The sequence below is a fragment of the Hyla sarda genome, chromosome 8, assembly GCF_029499605.1.
Source record: "Hyla sarda isolate aHylSar1 chromosome 8, aHylSar1.hap1, whole genome shotgun sequence".
NCBI classification, from domain to species: domain Eukaryota; kingdom Metazoa; phylum Chordata; class Amphibia; order Anura; family Hylidae; genus Hyla; species Hyla sarda.
The window spans coordinates 117,180,762-117,202,298 of record NC_079196.1 but is presented as its reverse complement, the minus strand read 5'-3'; the positions used below and the strand labels follow the sequence as shown (position 1 = coordinate 117,202,298).

General features: G+C 43.3%; 12 pseudogenes; all 12 read right to left on the bottom strand.

Annotated features, from left to right (window-relative positions):
- Nucleotides 1-727: 727 nt before the first annotated feature.
- Nucleotides 728-991, bottom strand: LOC130287134 (U2 spliceosomal RNA; annotated as a pseudogene).
- Nucleotides 992-2,462: 1,471 nt separating this feature from the next.
- LOC130287133 (U2 spliceosomal RNA) lies at nucleotides 2,463-2,726 on the bottom strand (annotated as a pseudogene).
- Nucleotides 2,727-4,199: 1,473 nt separating this feature from the next.
- LOC130287132 (U2 spliceosomal RNA) lies at nucleotides 4,200-4,463 on the bottom strand (annotated as a pseudogene).
- A 1,477-nt stretch (nucleotides 4,464-5,940) lies between these two features.
- On the bottom strand, nucleotides 5,941-6,204 carry LOC130287131 (U2 spliceosomal RNA; annotated as a pseudogene).
- Nucleotides 6,205-7,671: 1,467 nt separating this feature from the next.
- LOC130287129 (U2 spliceosomal RNA) lies at nucleotides 7,672-7,935 on the bottom strand (annotated as a pseudogene).
- A 1,474-nt stretch (nucleotides 7,936-9,409) lies between these two features.
- On the bottom strand, nucleotides 9,410-9,673 carry LOC130287128 (U2 spliceosomal RNA; annotated as a pseudogene).
- Nucleotides 9,674-11,140: 1,467 nt separating this feature from the next.
- Nucleotides 11,141-11,404, bottom strand: LOC130287127 (U2 spliceosomal RNA; annotated as a pseudogene).
- Nucleotides 11,405-12,880: 1,476 nt separating this feature from the next.
- LOC130288093 (U2 spliceosomal RNA) lies at nucleotides 12,881-13,145 on the bottom strand (annotated as a pseudogene).
- Nucleotides 13,146-14,617: 1,472 nt separating this feature from the next.
- LOC130287126 (U2 spliceosomal RNA) lies at nucleotides 14,618-14,881 on the bottom strand (annotated as a pseudogene).
- Nucleotides 14,882-16,355: 1,474 nt separating this feature from the next.
- On the bottom strand, nucleotides 16,356-16,621 carry LOC130288376 (U2 spliceosomal RNA; annotated as a pseudogene).
- A 1,468-nt stretch (nucleotides 16,622-18,089) lies between these two features.
- LOC130287125 (U2 spliceosomal RNA) lies at nucleotides 18,090-18,353 on the bottom strand (annotated as a pseudogene).
- A 1,468-nt stretch (nucleotides 18,354-19,821) lies between these two features.
- Nucleotides 19,822-20,085, bottom strand: LOC130287124 (U2 spliceosomal RNA; annotated as a pseudogene).
- Nucleotides 20,086-21,537: the final 1,452 nt, after the last annotated feature.

Sequence of the window (21,537 nt, the reverse complement as noted above, 5' to 3'; positions counted from 1 at the left end):
TCTTTCTGTCATTCAGACTTTCATTCATTCGATCTCTCTCACTCACTTGCTTTAACTCATTTGTTCTCACTCACTCACTCACTCACTCAATCACTCACTCACTCATTCACTCTCACTCACTCTCACTCTCTCACTCACTCGCTCACTAAGTCAGTCTAAGTCAGTCTCTCTCTCTCTCTCTCTCTTTTTCTTTTTATATATATTTTTTTCCGTCTTCTTCTTCTTCTTCTTCTTCAGACCCTGTCATAGCACTAATGCCTTTCCAATACCACCAGCAGATGGAGACACTCCATTGCAACATTGGTTGTGAGCAGCAGTTTCTAAAAACAAATGCCTCATGGCGGATTTCCCATCCATCAATGGATGGTAAATTTTGTTTTTATCATTCACTGACCACAGAAACCAATGCATGGTCAAGCAACAGCAATGACACACCCTTGTGTATAGGCATGAGACCCTCATGTCATTTAACAGGATTCAGCACCACCCACAAGACAGCTACCTGTCATGTCATGTCAAACCTGCACAGGTGTGCTAGATTATTATTATTTAGTTTTATTTTATTTTTTTACACCAATCAGTGTGCAAACATGGTCATTAAAACGCTAAATGAATAGACGTTCATAAACCAGTCAGTGCAACTCATCATTTTGGTCTCCAATTCTCAAACTCAAATTCTCACCCACGGAGGATTAAATGAGAATCTTTCTTGTTTAACACTGGAATGGGGTGGTGCACTGTTCACTACCCGAAGATACTGCCACATCGGGTCAATGCATAGGGCGACAGAAGCAAGCTTCCAAATCAGCTCCCTTTCTCAAAAATCCATTTAATTTATGGTCCCCAGATAGGGAACGTATGTATCAGTATGTGCTCACAAGTCACCCAAGTGCAAGTATTCACACAAAAAAAAACGTGCCTCAGGATGCGATCTGTCGCAAGATCCTTTCTTTTTTTACACTTGATCTAAGCCAAAAGGCCTAGAGGGGATAACCGGGAAAGGGGTGGACCCAACCATGTCCCCTTCATGAGCACTCACATTACTCATAGGAATGGAAGGAAGGCTGGCAGCCAACCAGCCTCCCATACACTTTCTGGGTGGGTGGCAGTCAGCCACCCATACATACATACAGCACAGGCTAAACCCACATCATCACTTAAAAAAAGGACAGGCGACCATTGCACTCTGATGGAGCATTTAGCAATGCAATCCATAGCCTGGCTTTTGCCTGAACCCCCATCACTCCTCCTCTTGCATATAAGACAATATTTCAGATCTGCATATGAAAACAACACGCCTACCTTTGTTGCACATAGCTGCCTGCCTGTCTCTAGTTACCCCACTGGCTGTAGCTGCGTCCCTTCCGACATGGAATAACACCAACTGTAACGATAAACTGAAAATTAACAGTATAAACCTGCATCATTTTGGACTCTGGTATTTGCTGAATCCGGGTGACCTGACAATCGATGGTGGTGCCGCTGGTGATTCTGGCCTTCTTGGAATCTGTTGGGCCTATGTGTTAGCTCACACATCACTTGGGTATCCATGGTAACTACCACAACATGGTCATCTGCAGTTTACATCTAGCCCGTGGCATTGAATGGCATTTTAAAAGTGCTAAGGGTCCTGGTGCAATAATCCTCCCATGAGGATCAGCCTCAACGGCTTTGTAGATTGCACTCATGTCAGCAACTCCATATACATTTTTTTTTCTTCATGCTTCTTTCTTCATCCTTTTTTCTTTCTGTCATTCAGACTTTCATTCATTCGATCTCTCTCACTCACTTGCTTTAACTCATTTGTTCTCACTCACTCACTCACTCACTCACTCAATCACTCACTCACTCATTCACTCTCACTCACTCTCACTCTCTCACTCACTCGCTCACTAAGTCAGTCTCTCTCTCTCTCTCTCTTTTTCTTTTTATATATATTTTTTTCCGTCTTCTTCTTCTTCTTCTTCTTCAGACCCTGTCATAGCACTAATGCCTTTCCAATACCACCAGCAGATGGAGACACTCCATTGCAACATTGGTTGTGAGCAGCAGTTTCTAAAAACAAATGCCTCATGGCGGATTTCCCATCCATCAATGGATGGTAAATTTTGTTTTTATCATTCACTGACCACAGAAACCAATGCATGGTCAAGCAACAGCAATGACACACCCTTGTGTATAGGCATGAGACCCTCATGTCATTTAACAGGATTCAGCACCACCCACAAGACAGCTACCTGTCATGTCATGTCAAACCTGCACAGGTGTGCTAGATTATTATTATTTAGTTTTATTTTATTTTTTTACACCAATCAGTGTGCAAACATGGTCATTAAAACGCTAAATGAATAGACGTTCATAAACCAGTCAGTGCAACTCATCATTTTGGTCTCCAATTCTCAAACTCAAATTCTCACCCACGGAGGATTAAATGAGAATCTTTCTTGTTTAACACTGGAATGGGGTGGTGCACTGTTCACTACCCGAAGATACTGCCACATCGGGTCAATGCATAGGGCGACAGAAGCAAGCTTCCAAATCAGCTCCCTTTCTCAAAAATCCATTTAATTTATGGTCCCCAGATAGGGAACGTATGTATCAGTATGTGCTCACAAGTCACCCAAGTGCAAGTATTCACACAAAAAAAAACGTGCCTCAGGATGCGATCTGTCGCAAGATCCTTTCTTTTTTTACACTTGATCTAAGCCAAAAGGCCTAGAGGGGATAACCGGGAAAGGGGTGGACCCAACCATGTCCCCTTCATGAGCACTCACATTACTCATAGGAATGGAAGGAAGGCTGGCAGCCAACCAGCCTCCCATACACTTTCTGGGTGGGTGGCAGTCAGCCACCCATACATACATACAGCACAGGCTAAACCCACATCATCACTTAAAAAAAGGACAGGCGACCATTGCACTCTGATGGAGCATTTAGCAATGCAATCCATAGCCTGGCTTTTGCCTGAACCCCCATCACTCCTCCTCTTGCATATAAGACAATATTTCAGATCTGCATATGAAAACAACACGCCTACCTTTGTTGCACATAGCTGCCTGCCTGTCTCTAGTTACCCCACTGGCTGTAGCTGCGTCCCTTCCGACATGGAATAACACCAACTGTAACGATAAACTGAAAATTAACAGTATAAACCTGCATCATTTTGGACTCTGGTATTTGCTGAATCCGGGTGACCTGACAATCGATGGTGGTGCCGCTGGTGATTCTGGCCTTCTTGGAATCTGTTGGGCCTATGTGTTAGCTCACACATCACTTGGGTATCCATGGTAACTACCACAACATGGTCATCTGCAGTTTACATCTAGCCCGTGGCATTGAATGGCATTTTAAAAGTGCTAAGGGTCCTGGTGCAATAATCCTCCCATGAGGATCAGCCTCAACGGCTTTGTAGATTGCACTCATGTCAGCAACTCCATATACATTTTTTTTTCTTCATGCTTCTTTCTTCATCCTTTTTTCTTTCTGTCATTCAGACTTTCATTCATTCGATCTCTCTCACTCACTTGCTTTAACTCATTTGTTCTACTCACTCACTCACTCACTCACTCAATCACTCACTCACTCATTCACTCTCACTCACTCTCACTCTCTCACTCACTCGCTCACTAAGTCAGTCTCTCTCTCTCTCTCTCTTTTTCTTTTTATATATATTTTTTTCCGTCTTCTTCTTCTTCTTCTTCTTCTTCAGACCCTGTCATAGCACTAATGCCTTTCCAATACCACCAGCAGATGGAGACACTCCATTGCAACATTGGTTGTGAGCAGCAGTTTCTAAAAACAAATGCCTCATGGCGGATTTCCCATCCATCAATGGATGGTAAATTTTGTTTTTATCATTCACTGACCACAGAAACCAATGCATGGTCAAGCAACAGCAATGACACACCCTTGTGTATAGGCATGAGACCCTCATGTCATTTAACAGGATTCAGCACCACCCACAAGACAGCTACCTGTCATGTCATGTCAAACCTGCACAGGTGTGCTAGATTATTATTATTTAGTTTTATTTTATTTTTTTACACCAATCAGTGTGCAAACATGGTCATTAAAACGCTAAATGAATAGACGTTCATAAACCAGTCAGTGCAACTCATCATTTTGGTCTCCAATTCTCAAACTCAAATTCTCACCCACGGAGGATTAAATGAGAATCTTTCTTGTTTAACACTGGAATGGGGTGGTGCACTGTTCACTACCCGAAGATACTGCCACATCGGGTCAATGCATAGGGCGACAGAAGCAAGCTTCCAAATCAGCTCCCTTTCTCAAAAATCCATTTAATTTATGGTCCCCAGATAGGGAACGTATGTATCAGTATGTGCTCACAAGTCACCCAAGTGCAAGTATTCACACAAAAAAAAACGTGCCTCAGGATGCGATCTGTCGCAAGATCCTTTCTTTTTTTACACTTGATCTAAGCCAAAAGGCCTAGAGGGGATAACCGGGAAAGGGGTGGACCCAACCATGTCCCCTTCATGAGCACTCACATTACTCATAGGAATGGAAGGAAGGCTGGCAGCCAACCAGCCTCCCATACACTTTCTGGGTGGGTGGCAGTCAGCCACCCATACATACATACAGCACAGGCTAAACCCACATCATCACTTAAAAAAAGGACAGGCGACCATTGCACTCTGATGGAGCATTTAGCAATGCAATCCATAGCCTGGCTTTTGCCTGAACCCCCATCACTCCTCCTCTTGCATATAAGACAATATTTCAGATCTGCATATGAAAACAACACGCCTACCTTTGTTGCACATAGCTGCCTGCCTGTCTCTAGTTACCCCACTGGCTGTAGCTGCGTCCCTTCCGACATGGAATAACACCAACTGTAACGATAAACTGAAAATTAACAGTATAAACCTGCATCATTTTGGACTCTGGTATTTGCTGAATCCGGGTGACCTGACAATCGATGGTGGTGCCGCTGGTGATTCTGGCCTTCTTGGAATCTGTTGGGCCTATGTGTTAGCTCACACATCACTTGGGTATCCATGGTAACTACCACAACATGGTCATCTGCAGTTTACATCTAGCCCGTGGCATTGAATGGCATTTTAAAAGTGCTAAGGGTCCTGGTGCAATAATCCTCCCATGAGGATCAGCCTCAACGGCTTTGTAGATTGCACTCATGTCAGCAACTCCATATACATTTTTTTTTCTTCATGCTTCTTTCTTCATCCTTTTTTCTTTCTGTCATTCAGACTTTCATTCATTCGATCTCTCTCACTCACTTGCTTTAACTCATTTGTTCTCACTCACTCACTCACTCACTCACTCAATCACTCACTCACTCATTCACTCTCACTCACTCTCACTCTCTCACTCACGTCGCTCACTAAGTCAGTCTCTCTCTCTCTCTCTCTCTTTTTCTTTTTATATATATTTTTTTCCGTCTTCTTCTTCTTCTTCTTCTTCTTCAGACCCTGTCATAGCACTAATGCCTTTCCAATACCACCAGCAGATGGAGACACTCCATTGCAACATTGGTTGTGAGCAGCAGTTTCTAAAAACAAATGCCTCATGGCGGATTTCCCATCCATCAATGGATGGTAAATTTTGTTTTTATCATTCACTGACCACAGAAACCAATGCATGGTCAAGCAACAGCAATGACACACCCTTGTGTATAGGCATGAGACCCTCATGTCATTTAACAGGATTCAGCACCACCCACAAGACAGCTACCTGTCATGTCATGTCAAACCTGCACAGGTGTGCTAGATTATTATTATTTAGTTTTATTTTATTTTTTTACACCAATCAGTGTGCAAACATGGTCATTAAAACGCTAAATGAATAGACGTTCATAAACCAGTCAGTGCAACTCATCATTTTGGTCTCCAATTCTCAAACTCAAATTCTCACCCACGGAGGATTAAATGAGAATCTTTCTTGTTTAACACTGGAATGGGGTGGTGCACTGTTCACTACCCGAAGATACTGCCACATCGGGTCAATGCATAGGGCGACAGAAGCAAGCTTCCAAATCAGCTCCCTTTCTCAAAAATCCATTTAATTTATGGTCCCCAGATAGGGAACGTATGTATCAGTATGTGCTCACAAGTCACCCAAGTGCAAGTATTCACACAAAAAAAAACGTGCCTCAGGATGCGATCTGTCGCAAGATCCTTTCTTTTTTTACACTTGATCTAAGCCAAAAGGCCTAGAGGGGATAACCGGGAAAGGGGTGGACCCAACCATGTCCCCTTCATGAGCACTCACATTACTCATAGGAATGGAAGGAAGGCTGGCAGCCAACCAGCCTCCCATACACTTTCTGGGTGGGTGGCAGTCAGCCACCCATACATACATACAGCACAGGCTAAACCCACATCATCACTTAAAAAAAGGACAGGCGACCATTGCACTCTGATGGAGCATTTAGCAATGCAATCCATAGCCTGGCTTTTGCCTGAACCCCCATCACTCCTCCTCTTGCATATAAGACAATATTTCAGATCTGCATATGAAAACAACACGCCTACCTTTGTTGCACATAGCTGCCTGCCTGTCTCTAGTTACCCCACTGGCTGTAGCTGCGTCCCTTCCGACATGGAATAACACCAACTGTAACGATAAACTGAAAATTAACAGTATAAACCTGCATCATTTTGGACTCTGGTATTTGCTGAATCCGGGTGACCTGACAATCGATGGTGGTGCCGCTGGTGATTCTGGCCTTCTTGGAATCTGTTGGGCCTATGTGTTAGCTCACACATCACTTGGGTATCCATGGTAACTACCACAACATGGTCATCTGCAGTTTACATCTAGCCCGTGGCATTGAATGGCATTTTAAAAGTGCTAAGGGTCCTGGTGCAATAATCCTCCCATGAGGATCAGCCTCAACGGCTTTGTAGATTGCACTCATGTCAGCAACTCCATATACATTTTTTTTTCTTCATGCTTCTTTCTTCATCCTTTTTTCTTTCTGTCATTCAGACTTTCATTCATTCGATCTCTCTCACTCACTTGCTTTAACTCATTTGTTCTCACTCACTCACTCACTCACTCAATCACTCACTCACTCATTCACTCTCACTCACTCTCACTCTCTCACTCACTCGCTCACTAAGTCAGTCTCTCTCTCTCTCTCTCTTTTTCTTTTTATATATATTTTTTTCCGTCTTCTTCTTCTTCTTCTTCTTCAGACCCTGTCATAGCACTAATGCCTTTCCAATACCACCAGCAGATGGAGACACTCCATTGCAACATTGGTTGTGAGCAGCAGTTTCTAAAAACAAATGCCTCACGGCGGATTTCCCATCCATCAATGGATGGTAAATTTTGTTTTTATCATTCACTGACCACAGAAACCAATGCATGGTCAAGCAACAGCAATGACACACCCTTGTGTATAGGCATGAGACCCTCATGTCATTTAACAGGATTCAGCACCACCCACAAGACAGCTACCTGTCATGTCATGTCAAACCTGCACAGGTGTGCTAGATTATTATTATTTAGTTTTATTTTATTTTTTTACACCAATCAGTGTGCAAACATGGTCATTAAAACGCTAAATGAATAGACGTTCATAAACCAGTCAGTGCAACTCATCATTTTGGTCTCCAATTCTCAAACTCAAATTCTCACCCACGGAGGATTAAATGAGAATCTTTCTTGTTTAACACTGGAATGGGGTGGTGCACTGTTCACTACCCGAAGATACTGCCACATCGGGTCAATGCATAGGGCGACAGAAGCAAGCTTCCAAATCAGCTCCCTTTCTCAAAAATCCATTTAATTTATGGTCCCCAGATAGGGAACGTATGTATCAGTATGTGCTCACAAGTCACCCAAGTGCAAGTATTCACACAAAAAAAAACGTGCCTCAGGATGCGATCTGTCGCAAGATCCTTTCTTTTTTTACACTTGATCTAAGCCAAAAGGCCTAGAGGGGATAACCGGGAAAGGGGTGGACCCAACCATGTCCCCTTCATGAGCACTCACATTACTCATAGGAATGGAAGGAAGGCTGGCAGCCAACCAGCCTCCCATACACTTTCTGGGTGGGTGGCAGTCAGCCACCCATACATACATACAGCACAGGCTAAACCCACATCATCACTTAAAAAAAGGACAGGCGACCATTGCACTCTGATGGAGCATTTAGCAATGCAATCCATAGCCTGGCTTTTGCCTGAACCCCCATCACTCCTCCTCTTGCATATAAGACAATATTTCAGATCTGCATATGAAAACAACACGCCTACCTTTGTTGCACATAGCTGCCTGCCTGTCTCTAGTTACCCCACTGGCTGTAGCTGCGTCCCTTCCGACATGGAATAACACCAACTGTAACGATAAACTGAAAATTAACAGTATAAACCTGCATCATTTTGGACTCTGGTATTTGCTGAATCCGGGTGACCTGACAATCGATGGTGGTGCCGCTGGTGATTCTGGCCTTCTTGGAATCTGTTGGGCCTATGTGTTAGCTCACACATCACTTGGGTATCCATGGTAACTACCACAACATGGTCATCTGCAGTTTACATCTAGCCCGTGGCATTGAATGGCATTTTAAAAGTGCTAAGGGTCCTGGTGCAATAATCCTCCCATGAGGATCAGCCTCAACGGCTTTGTAGATTGCACTCATGTCAGCAACTCCATATACATTTTTTTTTCTTCATGCTTCTTTCTTCATCCTTTTTTCTTTCTGTCATTCAGACTTTCATTCATTCGATCTCTCTCACTCACTTGCTTTAACTCATTTGTTCTCACTCACTCACTCACTCACTCACTCAATCACTCACTCACTCATTCACTCTCACTCACTCTCACTCTCTCACTCACTCGCTCACTAAGTCAGTCTCTCTCTCTCTCTCTCTTTTTCTTTTTATATATATTTTTTTCCGTCTTCTTCTTCTTCTTCTTCTTCTTCAGACCCTGTCATAGCACTAATGCCTTTCCAATACCACCAGCAGATGGAGACACTCCATTGCAACATTGGTTGTGAGCAGCAGTTTCTAAAAACAAATGCCTCATGGCGGATTTCCCATCCATCAATGGATGGTAAATTTTGTTTTTATCATTCACTGACCACAGAAACCAATGCATGGTCAAGCAACAGCAATGACACACCCTTGTGTATAGGCATGAGACCCTCATGTCATTTAACAGGATTCAGCACCACCCACAAGACAGCTACCTGTCATGTCATGTCAAACCTGCACAGGTGTGCTAGATTATTATTATTTAGTTTTATTTTATTTTTTTACACCAATCAGTGTGCAAACATGGTCATTAAAACGCTAAATGAATAGACGTTCATAAACCAGTCAGTGCAACTCATCATTTTGGTCTCCAATTCTCAAACTCAAATTCTCACCCACGGAGGATTAAATGAGAATCTTTCTTGTTTAACACTGGAATGGGGTGGTGCACTGTTCACTACCCGAAGATACTGCCACATCGGGTCAATGCATAGGGCGACAGAAGCAAGCTTCCAAATCAGCTCCCTTTCTCAAAAATCCATTTAATTTATGGTCCCCAGATAGGGAACGTATGTATCAGTATGTGCTCACAAGTCACCCAAGTGCAAGTATTCACACAAAAAAAAACGTGCCTCAGGATGCGATCTGTCGCAAGATCCTTTCTTTTTTTACACTTGATCTAAGCCAAAAGGCCTAGAGGGGATAACCGGGAAAGGGGTGGACCCAACCATGTCCCCTTCATGAGCACTCACATTACTCATAGGAATGGAAGGAAGGCTGGCAGCCAACCAGCCTCCCATACACTTTCTGGGTGGGTGGCAGTCAGCCACCCATACATACATACAGCACAGGCTAAACCCACATCATCACTTAAAAAAAGGACAGGCGACCATTGCACTCTGATGGAGCATTTAGCAATGCAATCCATAGCCTGGCTTTTGCCTGAACCCCCATCACTCCTCCTCTTGCATATAAGACAATATTTCAGATCTGCATATGAAAACAACACGCCTACCTTTGTTGCACATAGCTGCCTGCCTGTCTCTAGTTACCCCACTGGCTGTAGCTGCGTCCCTTCCGACATGGAATAACACCAACTGTAACGATAAACTGAAAATTAACAGTATAAACCTGCATCATTTTGGACTCTGGTATTTGCTGAATCCGGGTGACCTGACAATCGATGGTGGTGCCGCTGGTGATTCTGGCCTTCTTGGAATCTGTTGGGCCTATGTGTTAGCTCACACATCACTTGGGTATCCATGGTAACTACCACAACATGGTCATCTGCAGTTTACATCTAGCCCGTGGCATTGAATGGCATTTTAAAAGTGCTAAGGGTCCTGGTGCAATAATCCTCCCATGAGGATCAGCCTCAACGGCTTTGTAGATTGCACTCATGTCAGCAACTCCATATACATTTTTTTTTCTTCATGCTTCTTTCTTCATCCTTTTTTCTTTCTGTCATTCAGACTTTCATTCATTCGATCTCTCTCACTCACTTGCTTTAACTCATTTGTTCTCACTCACTCACTCACTCACTCAATCACTCACTCACTCATTCACTCTCACTCACTCTCACTCTCTCACTCACTCGCTCACTAAGTCAGTCTCTCTCTCTCTCTCTCTTTTTCTTTTTATATATATTTTTTTCCGTCTTCTTCTTCTTCTTCTTCTTCAGACCCTGTCATAGCACTAATGCCTTTCCAATACCACCAGCAGATGGAGACACTCCATTGCAACATTGGTTGTGAGCAGCAGTTTCTAAAAACAAATGCCTCATGGCGGATTTCCCATCCATCAATGGATGGTAAATTTTGTTTTTATCATTCACTGACCACAGAAACCAATGCATGGTCAAGCAACAGCAATGACACACCCTTGTGTATAGGCATGAGACCCTCATGTCATTTAACAGGATTCAGCACCACCCACAAGACAGCTACCTGTCATGTCATGTCAAACCTGCACAGGTGTGCTAGATTATTATTATTTAGTTTTATTTTATTTTTTTACACCAATCAGTGTGCAAACATGGTCATTAAAACGCTAAATGAATAGACGTTCATAAACCAGTCAGTGCAACTCATCATTTTGGTCTCCAATTCTCAAACTCAAATTCTCACCCACGGAGGATTAAATGAGAATCTTTCTTGTTTAACACTGGAATGGGGTGGTGCACTGTTCACTACCCGAAGATACTGCCACATCGGGTCAATGCATAGGGCGACAGAAGCAAGCTTCCAAATCAGCTCCCTTTCTCAAAAATCCATTTAATTTATGGTCCCCAGATAGGGAACGTATGTATCAGTATGTGCTCACAAGTCACCCAAGTGCAAGTATTCACACAAAAAAAAACGTGCCTCAGGATGCGATCTGTCGCAAGATCCTTTCTTTTTTTACACTTGATCTAAGCCAAAAGGCCTAGAGGGGATAACCGGGAAAGGGGTGGAGGGGTGGACCCAACCATGTCCCCTTCATGAGCACTCACATTACTCATAGGAATGGAAGGAAGGCTGGCAGCCAACCAGCCTCCCATACACTTTCTGGGTGGGTGGCAGTCAGCCACCCATACATACATACAGCACAGGCTAAACCCACATCATCACTTAAAAAAAGGACAGGCGACCATTGCACTCTGATGGAGCATTTAGCAATGCAATCCATAGCCTGGCTTTTGCCTGAACCCCCATCACTCCTCCTCTTGCATATAAGACAATATTTCAGATCTGCATATGAAAACAACACGCCTACCTTTGTTGCACATAGCTGCCTGCCTGTCTCTAGTTACCCCACTGGCTGTAGCTGCGTCCCTTCCGACATGGAATAACACCAACTGTAACGATAAACTGAAAATTAACAGTATAAACCTGCATCATTTTGGACTCTGGTATTTGCTGAATCCGGGTGACCTGACAATCGATGGTGGTGCCGCTGGTGATTCTGGCCTTCTTGGAATCTGTTGGGCCTATGTGTTAGCTCACACATCACTTGGGTATCCATGGTAACTACCACAACATGGTCATCTGCAGTTTACATCTAGCCCGTGGCATTGAATGGCATTTTAAAAGTGCTAAGGGTCCTGGTGCAATAATCCTCCCATGAGGATCAGCCTCAACGGCTTTGTAGATTGCACTCATGTCAGCAACTCCATATACATTTTTTTTTCTTCATGCTTCTTTCTTCATCCTTTTTTCTTTCTGTCATTCAGACTTTCATTCATTCGATCTCTCTCACTCACTTGCTTTAACTCATTTGTTCTCACACTCACTCACTCACTCAATCACTCACTCACTCATTCACTCTCACTCACTCTCACTCTCTCACTCACTCGCTCACTAAGTCAGTCTCTCTCTCTCTCTCTCTTTTTCTTTTTATATATATTTTTTTCCGTCTTCTTCTTCTTCTTCTTCTTCTTCAGACCCTGTCATAGCACTAATGCCTTTCCAATACCACCAGCAGATGGAGACACTCCATTGCAACATTGGTTGTGAGCAGCAGTTTCTAAAAACAAATGCCTCATGGCGGATTTCCCATCCATCAATGGATGGTAAATTTTGTTTTTATCATTCACTGACCACAGAAACCAATGCATGGTCAAGCAACAGCAATGACACACCCTTGTGTATAGGCATGAGACCCTCATGTCATTTAACAGGATTCAGCACCACCCACAAGACAGCTACCTGTCATGTCATGTCAAACCTGCACAGGTGTGCTAGATTATTATTATTTAGTTTTATTTTATTTTTTTACACCAATCAGTGTGCAAACATGGTCATTAAAACGCTAAATGAATAGACGTTCATAAACCAGTCAGTGCAACTCATCATTTTGGTCTCCAATTCTCAAACTCAAATTCTCACCCACGGAGGATTAAATGAGAATCTTTCTTGTTTAACACTGGAATGGGGTGGTGCACTGTTCACTACCCGAAGATACTGCCACATCGGGTCAATGCATAGGGCGACAGAAGCAAGCTTCCAAATCAGCTCCCTTTCTCAAAAATCCATTTAATTTATGGTCCCCAGATAGGGAACGTATGTATCAGTATGTGCTCACAAGTCACCCAAGTGCAAGTATTCACACAAAAAAAAAACGTGCCTCAGGATGCGATCTGTCGCAAGATCCTTTCTTTTTTTACACTTGATCTAAGCCAAAAGGCCTAGAGGGGATAACCGGGAAAGGGGTGGACCCAACCATGTCCCCTTCATGAGCACTCACATTACTCATAGGAATGGAAGGAAGGCTGGCAGCCAACCAGCCTCCCATACACTTTCTGGGTGGGTGGCAGTCAGCCACCCATACATACATACAGCACAGGCTAAACCCACATCATCACTTAAAAAAAGGACAGGCGACCATTGCACTCTGATGGAGCATTTAGCAATGCAATCCATAGCCTGGCTTTTGCCTGAACCCCCATCACTCCTCCTCTTGCATATAAGACAATATTTCAGATCTGCATATGAAAACAACACGCCTACCTTTGTTGCACATAGCTGCCTGCCTGTCTCTAGTTACCCCACTGGCTGTAGCTGCGTCCCTTCCGACATGGAATAACACCAACTGTAACGATAAACTGAAAATTAACAGTATAAACCTGCATCATTTTGGACTCTGGTATTTGCTGAATCCGGGTGACCTGACAATCGATGGTGGTGCCGCTGGTGATTCTGGCCTTCTTGGAATCTGTTGGGCCTATGTGTTAGCTCACACATCACTTGGGTATCCATGGTAACTACCACAACATGGTCATCTGCAGTTTACATCTAGCCCGTGGCATTGAATGGCATTTTAAAAGTGCTAAGGGTCCTGGTGCAATAATCCTCCCATGAGGATCAGCCTCAACGGCTTTGTAGATTGCACTCATGTCAGCAACTCCATATACATTTTTTTTTTCTTCATGCTTCTTTCTTCATCCTTTTTTCTTTCTGTCATTCAGACTTTCATTCATTCGATCTCTCTCACTCACTTGCTTTAACTCATTTGTTCTCACTCACTCACATCACTCACTCAATCACTCACTCACTCATTCACTCTCACTCACTCTCACTCTCTCACTCACTCGCTCACTAAGTCAGTCTCTCTCTCTCTCTCTCTTTTTCTTTTTATATATATTTTTTTCCGTCTTCTTCTTCTTCTTCTTCTTCTTCAGACCCTGTCATAGCACTAATGCCTTTCCAATACCACCAGCAGATGGAGACACTCCATTGCAACATTGGTTGTGAGCAGCAGTTTCTAAAAACAAATGCCTCATGGCGGATTTCCCATCCATCAATGGATGGTAAATTTTGTTTTTATCATTCACTGACCACAGAAACCAATGCATGGTCAAGCAACAGCAATGACACACCCTTGTGTATAGGCATGAGACCCTCATGTCATTTAACAGGATTCAGCACCACCCACAAGACAGCTACCTGTCATGTCATGTCAAACCTGCACAGGTGTGCTAGATTATTATTATTTAGTTTTATTTTATTTTTTTACACCAATCAGTGTGCAAACATGGTCATTAAAACGCTAAATGAATAGACGTTCATAAACCAGTCAGTGCAACTCATCATTTTGGTCTCCAATTCTCAAACTCAAATTCTCACCCACGGAGGATTAAATGAGAATCTTTCTTGTTTAACACTGGAATGGGGTGGTGCACTGTTCACTACCCGAAGATACTGCCACATCGGGTCAATGCATAGGGCGACAGAAGCAAGCTTCCAAATCAGCTCCCTTTCTCAAAAATCCATTTAATTTATGGTCCCCAGATAGGGAACGTATGTATCAGTATGTGCTCACAAGTCACCCAAGTGCAAGTATTCACACAAAAAAAAACGTGCCTCAGGATGCGATCTGTCGCAAGATCCTTTCTTTTTTTACACTTGATCTAAGCCAAAAGGCCTAGAGGGGATAACCGGGAAAGGGGTGGACCCAACCATGTCCCCTTCATGAGCACTCACATTACTCATAGGAATGGAAGGAAGGCTGGCAGCCAACCAGCCTCCCATACACTTTCTGGGTGGGTGGCAGTCAGCCACCCATACATACATACAGCACAGGCTAAACCCACATCATCACTTAAAAAAAGGACAGGCGACCATTGCACTCTGATGGAGCATTTAGCAATGCAATCCATAGCCTGGCTTTTGCCTGAACCCCCATCACTCCTCCTCTTGCATATAAGACAATATTTCAGATCTGCATATGAAAACAACACGCCTACCTTTGTTGCACATAGCTGCCTGCCTGTCTCTAGTTACCCCACTGGCTGTAGCTGCGTCCCTTCCGACATGGAATAACACCAACTGTAACGATAAACTGAAAATTAACAGTATAAACCTGCATCATTTTGGACTCTGGTATTTGCTGAATCCGGGTGACCTGACAATCGATGGTGGTGCCGCTGGTGATTCTGGCCTTCTTGGAATCTGTTGGGCCTATGTGTTAGCTCACACATCACTTGGGTATCCATGGTAACTACCACAACATGGTCATCTGCAGTTTACATCTAGCCCGTGGCATTGAATGGCATTTTAAAAGTGCTAAGGGTCCTGGTGCAATAATCCTCCCATGAGGATCAGCCTCAACGGCTTTGTAGATTGCACTCATGTCAGCAACTCCATATACATTTTTTTTTCTTCATGCTTCTTTCTTCATCCTTTTTTCTTTCTGTCATTCAGACTTTCATTCATTCGATCTCTCTCACTCACTTGCTTTAACTCATTTGTTCTCACTCACTCACTCACTCACTCACTCAATCACTCACTCACTCATTCACTCTCACTCACTCTCACTCTCTCACTCACTCGCTCACTAAGTCAGTCTCTCTCTCTCTCTCTCTTTTTCTTTTTATATATATTTTTTTCCGTCTTCTTCTTCTTCTTCTTCTTCTTCAGACCCTGTCATAGCACTAATGCCTTTCCAATACCACCAGCAGATGGAGACACTCCATTGCAACATTGGTTGTGAGCAGCAGTTTCTAAAAACAAATGCCTCATGGCGGATTTCCCATCCATCAATGGATGGTAAATTTTGTTTTTATCATTCACTGACCACAGAAACCAATGCATGGTCAAGCAACAGCAATGACACACCCTTGTGTATAGGCATGAGACCCTCATGTCATTTAACAGGATTCAGCACCACCCACAAGACAGCTACCTGTCATGTCATGTCAAACCTGCACAGGTGTGCTAGATTATTATTATTTAGTTTTATTTTATTTTTTTACACCAATCAGTGTGCAAACATGGTCATTAAAACGCTAAATGAATAGACGTTCATAAACCAGTCAGTGCAACTCATCATTTTGGTCTCCAATTCTCAAACTCAAATTCTCACCCACGGAGGATTAAATGAGAATCTTTCTTGTTTAACACTGGAATGGGGTGGTGCACTGTTCACTACCCGAAGATACTGCCACATCGGGTCAATGCATAGGGCGACAGAAGCAAGCTTCCAAATCAGCTCCCTTTCTCAAAAATCCATTTAATTTATGGTCCCCAGATAGGGAACGTATGTATCAGTATGTGCTCACAAGTCACCCAAGGTGCAAGTATTCACACAAAAAAAAAACGTGCCTCAGGATGCGATCTGTCGCAAGATCCTTTCTTTTTTTACACTTGATCTAAGCCAAAAGGCCTAGAGGGGATAACCGGGAAAGGGGTGGACCCAACCATGTCCCCTTCATGAGCACTCACATTACTCATAGGAAAGGAAGGAAGGCTGGCAGCCAACCAGCCTCCCATACACTTTCTGGGTGGGTGGGCAGTCAGCCACCCATACATACATACAGCACAGGCTAAACCCACATCATCACTTTAAAAAAAGGACAGGCGACCATTGCACTCTGATGGAGCATTTAGCAATGCAATCCATAGCCTGGCTTTTGCCTGAACCCCCATCACTCCTCCTCTTGCATATAAGACAATATTTCAGATCTGCATATGAAAACAACACGCCTACCTTTGTTGCACATAGCTGCCTGCCTGTCTCTAGTTACCCCACTGGCTGTAGCTGCGTCCCTTCCGACATGGAATAACACCAACTGTAACGATAAACTGAAAATTAACAGTATAAACCTGCATTATTTTGGACTCTGGTATTTGCTGAATCCGGGTGACCTGACAATCGATGGTGGTGCCGCTGGTGATTCTGGCCTTCTTGGAATCTGTTGGGCCTATGTGTTAGCTCACACATCACTTGGGTATCCATGGTAACTACCACAACATGGTCATCTGCAGTTTACATCTAGCCCGTGGCATTGAATGGCATTTTAAAAGTGCTAAGGGTCCTGGTGCAATAATCCTCCCATGAGGATCAGCCTCAACGGCTTTGTAGATTGCACTCATGTCAGCAACTCCATATACATTTATTTTTCTTCATGCTTCTTTCTTCATCCTTTTTTCTTTCTGTCATTCAGACTTTCATTCATTCGATCTCTCTCACTCACTTGCTTTAACTCATTTGTTCTCACTCACTCACTCACTCAATCACTCACTCACTCATTCACTCTCACTCACTCTCACTCTCTCACTCACTCGCTCACTAAGTCAGTCTCTCTCTCTCTCTCTCTTTTTCTTTTTATATATATTTTTTTCCGTCTTCTTCTTCTTCTTCTTCTTCTTCAGACCCTGTCATAGCACTAATGCCTTTCCAATACCACCAGCAGATGGAGACACTCCATTGCAACATTGGTTGTGAGCAGCAGTTTCTAAAAACAAATGCCTCATGGCGGATTTCCCATCCATCAATGGATGGTAAATTTTGTTTTTATCATTCACTGACCACAGAAACCAATGCATGGTCAAGCAACAGCAATGACACACCCTTGTGTATAGGCATGAGACCCTCATGTCATTTAACAGGATTCAGCACCACCCACAAGACAGCTACCTGTCATGTCATGTCAAACCTGCACAGGTGTGCTAGATTATTATTATTTAGTTTTATTTTATTTTTTTACACCAATCAGTGTGCAAACATGGTCATTAAAACGCTAAATGAATAGACGTTCATAAACCAGTCAGTGCAACTCATCATTTTGGTCTCCAATTCTCAAACTCAAATTCTCACCCACGGAGGATTAAATGAGAATCTTTCTTGTTTAACACTGGAATGGGGTGGTGCACTGTTCACTACCCGAAGATACTGCCACATCGGGTCAATGCATAGGGCGACAGAAGCAAGCTTCCAAATCAGCTCCCTTTCTCAAAAATCCATTTAATTTATGGTCCCCAGATAGGGAACGTATGTATCAGTATGTGCTCACAAGTCACCCAAGTGCAAGTATTCACACAAAAAAAAACGTGCCTCAGGATGCGATCTGTCGCAAGATCCTTTCTTTTTTTACACTTGATCTAAGCCAAAAGGCCTAGAGGGGATAACCGGGAAAGGGGTGGACCCAACCATGTCCCCTTCATGAGCACTCACATTACTCATAGGAATGGAAGGAAGGCTGGCAGCCAACCAGCCTCCCATACACTTTCTGGGTGGGTGGCAGTCAGCCACCCATACATACATACAGCACAGGCTAAACCCACATCATCACTTAAAAAAAGGACAGGCGACCATTGCACTCTGATGGAGCATTTAGCAATGCAATCCATAGCCTGGCTTTTGCCTGAACCCCCATCACTCCTCCTCTTGCATATAAGACAATATTTCAGATCTGCATATGAAAACAACACGCCTACCTTTGTTGCACATAGCTGCCTGCCTGTCTCTAGTTACCCCACTGGCTGTAGCTGCGTCCCTTCCGACATGGAATAACACCAACTGTAACGATAAACTGAAAATTAACAGTATAAACCTGCATCATTTTGGACTCTGGTATTTGCTGAATCCGGGTGACCTGACAATCGATGGTGGTGCCGCAGGTGATTCTGGCCTTCTTGGAATCTGTTGGGCCTATGTGTTAGCTCACACATCACTTGGGTATCCATGGTAACTACCACAACATGGTCATCTGCAGTTTACATCTAGCCCGTGGCATTGAATGGCATTTTAAAAGTGCTAAGGGTCCTGGTGCAATAATCCTCCCATGAGGATCAGCCTCAACGGCTTTGTAGATTGCACTCATGTCAGCAACTCCATATACATTTTTTTTTCTTCATGCTTCTTTCTTCATCCTTTTTTCTTTCTGTCATTCAGACTTTCATTCATTCGATCTCTCTCACTCACTTGCTTTAACTCATTTGTTCTCACTCACTCACTCACTCACTCACTCAATCACTCACTCACTCATTCACTCTCACTCACTCTCACTCTCTCACTCACTCGCTCACTAAGTCAGTCTCTCTCTCTCTCTCTCTTTTTCTTTTTATATATATTTTTTTCTGTCTTCTTCTTCTTCTTCTTCAGACCCTGTCATAGCACTAATGCCTTTCCAATACCACCAGCAGATGGAGACACTCCATTGCAACATTGGTTGTGAGCAGCAGTTTCTAAAAACAAATGCCTCATGGCGGATTTCCCATCCATCAATGGATGGTAAATTTTGTTTTTATCATTCACTGACCACAGAAACCAATGCATGGTCAAGCAACAGCAATGACACACCCTTGTGTATAGGCATGAGACCCTCATGTCATTTAACAGGATTCAGCACCACCCACAAGACAGCTACCTGTCATGTCATGTCAAACCTGCACAGGTGTGCTAGATTATTATTATTTAGTTTTATTTTATTTTTTTACACCAATCAGTGTGCAAACATGGTCATTAAAACGCTAAATGAATAGACGTTCATAAACCAGTCAGTGCAACTCATCATTTTGGTCTCCAATTCTCAAACTCAAATTCTCACCCACGGAGGATTAAATGAGAATCTTTCTTGTTTAACACTGGAATGGGGTGGTGCACTGTTCACTACCCGAAGATACTGCCACATCGGGTCAATGCATAGGGCGACAGAAGCAAGCTTCCAAATCAGCTCCCTTTCTCAAAAATCCATTTAATTTATGGTCCCCAGATAGGGAACGTATGTATCAGTATGTGCTCACAAGTCACCCAAGTGCAAGTATTCACACAAAAAAAAACGTGCCTCAGGATGCGATCTGTCGCAAGATCCTTTCTTTTTTTACACTTGATCTAAGCCAAAAGGCCTAGAGGGGATAACCGGGAAAGGGGTGGACCCAACCATGTCCCCTTCATGAGCACTCACATTACTCATAGGAATGGAAGGAAGGCTGGCAGCCAACCAGCCTCCCATACACTTTCTGGGTGGGTGGCAGTCAGCCACCCATACATACATACAGCACAGGCTAAACCCACATCATCACTTAAAAAAAGGACAGGCGACCATTGCACTCTGATGGAGCATTTAGCAATGCAATCCATAGCCTGGCTTTTGCCTGAACCCCCATCACTCCTCCTCTTGCATATAAGACAATATTTCAGATCTGCATATGAAAACAACACGCCTACCTTTGTTGCACATAGCTGCCTGCCTGTCTCTAGTTACCCCACTGGCTGTAGCTGCGTCCCTTCCGACATGGAATAACACCAACTGTAACGATAAACTGAAAATTAACAGTATAAACCTGCATCATTTTGGACTCTGGTATTTGCTGAATCCGGGTGACCTGACAATCGATGGTGGTGCCGCTGGTGATTCTGGCCTTCTTGGAATCTGTTGGGCCTATGTGTTAGCTCACACATCACTTGGGTATCCATTGTAACTACCACAACATGGTCATCTGCAGTTTACATCTAGCCCGTGGCATTGAATGGCATTTTAAAAGTGCTAAGGGTCCTGGTGCAATAATCCTCCCATGAGGATCAGCCTCAACGGCTTTGTAGATTGCACTCATGTCAGCAACTCCATATACATTTTTTTTTCTTCATGCTTCTTTCTTCATCCTTTTTTCTTTCTGTCATTCAGACACTTTCATTCATTCGATCTCTCTCACTCACTTGCTTTAACTCATTTGTTCTCACTCACTCACTCACTCACTCAATCACTCACTCACTCATTCACTCTCACTCACTCTCACTCTCTCACTCACTCGCTCACTAAGTCAGTCTCTCTCTCTCTCTCTCTTTTTCTTTTTATATATATTTTTTTCCGTCTTCTTCTTCTTCTTCTTCTTCTTCAGACCCTGTCATAGCACTAATGCCTTTCCAATACCACCAGCAGATGGAGACACTCCATTGCAACATTGGTTGTGAGCAGCAGTTTCTAAAAACAAATGCCTCATGGCGGATTTCCCATCCATCAATGGATGGTAAATTTTGTTTTTATCATTCACTGACCACAGAAACCAATGCATGGTCAAGCAACAGCAATGACACACCCTTGTGTATAGGCATGAGACCCTCATGTCATTTAACAGGATTCAGCACCACCCACAAGACAGCTACCTGTCATGTCATGTCAAACCTGCACAGGTGTGCTAGATTATTATTATTTAGTTTTATTTTATTTTTTTACACCAATCAGTGTGCAAACATGGTCATTAAAACGCTAAATGAATAGACGTTCATAAACCAGTCAGTGCAACTCATCATTTTGGTCTCCAATTCTCAAACTCAAATTCTCACCCACGGAGGATTAAATGAGAATCTT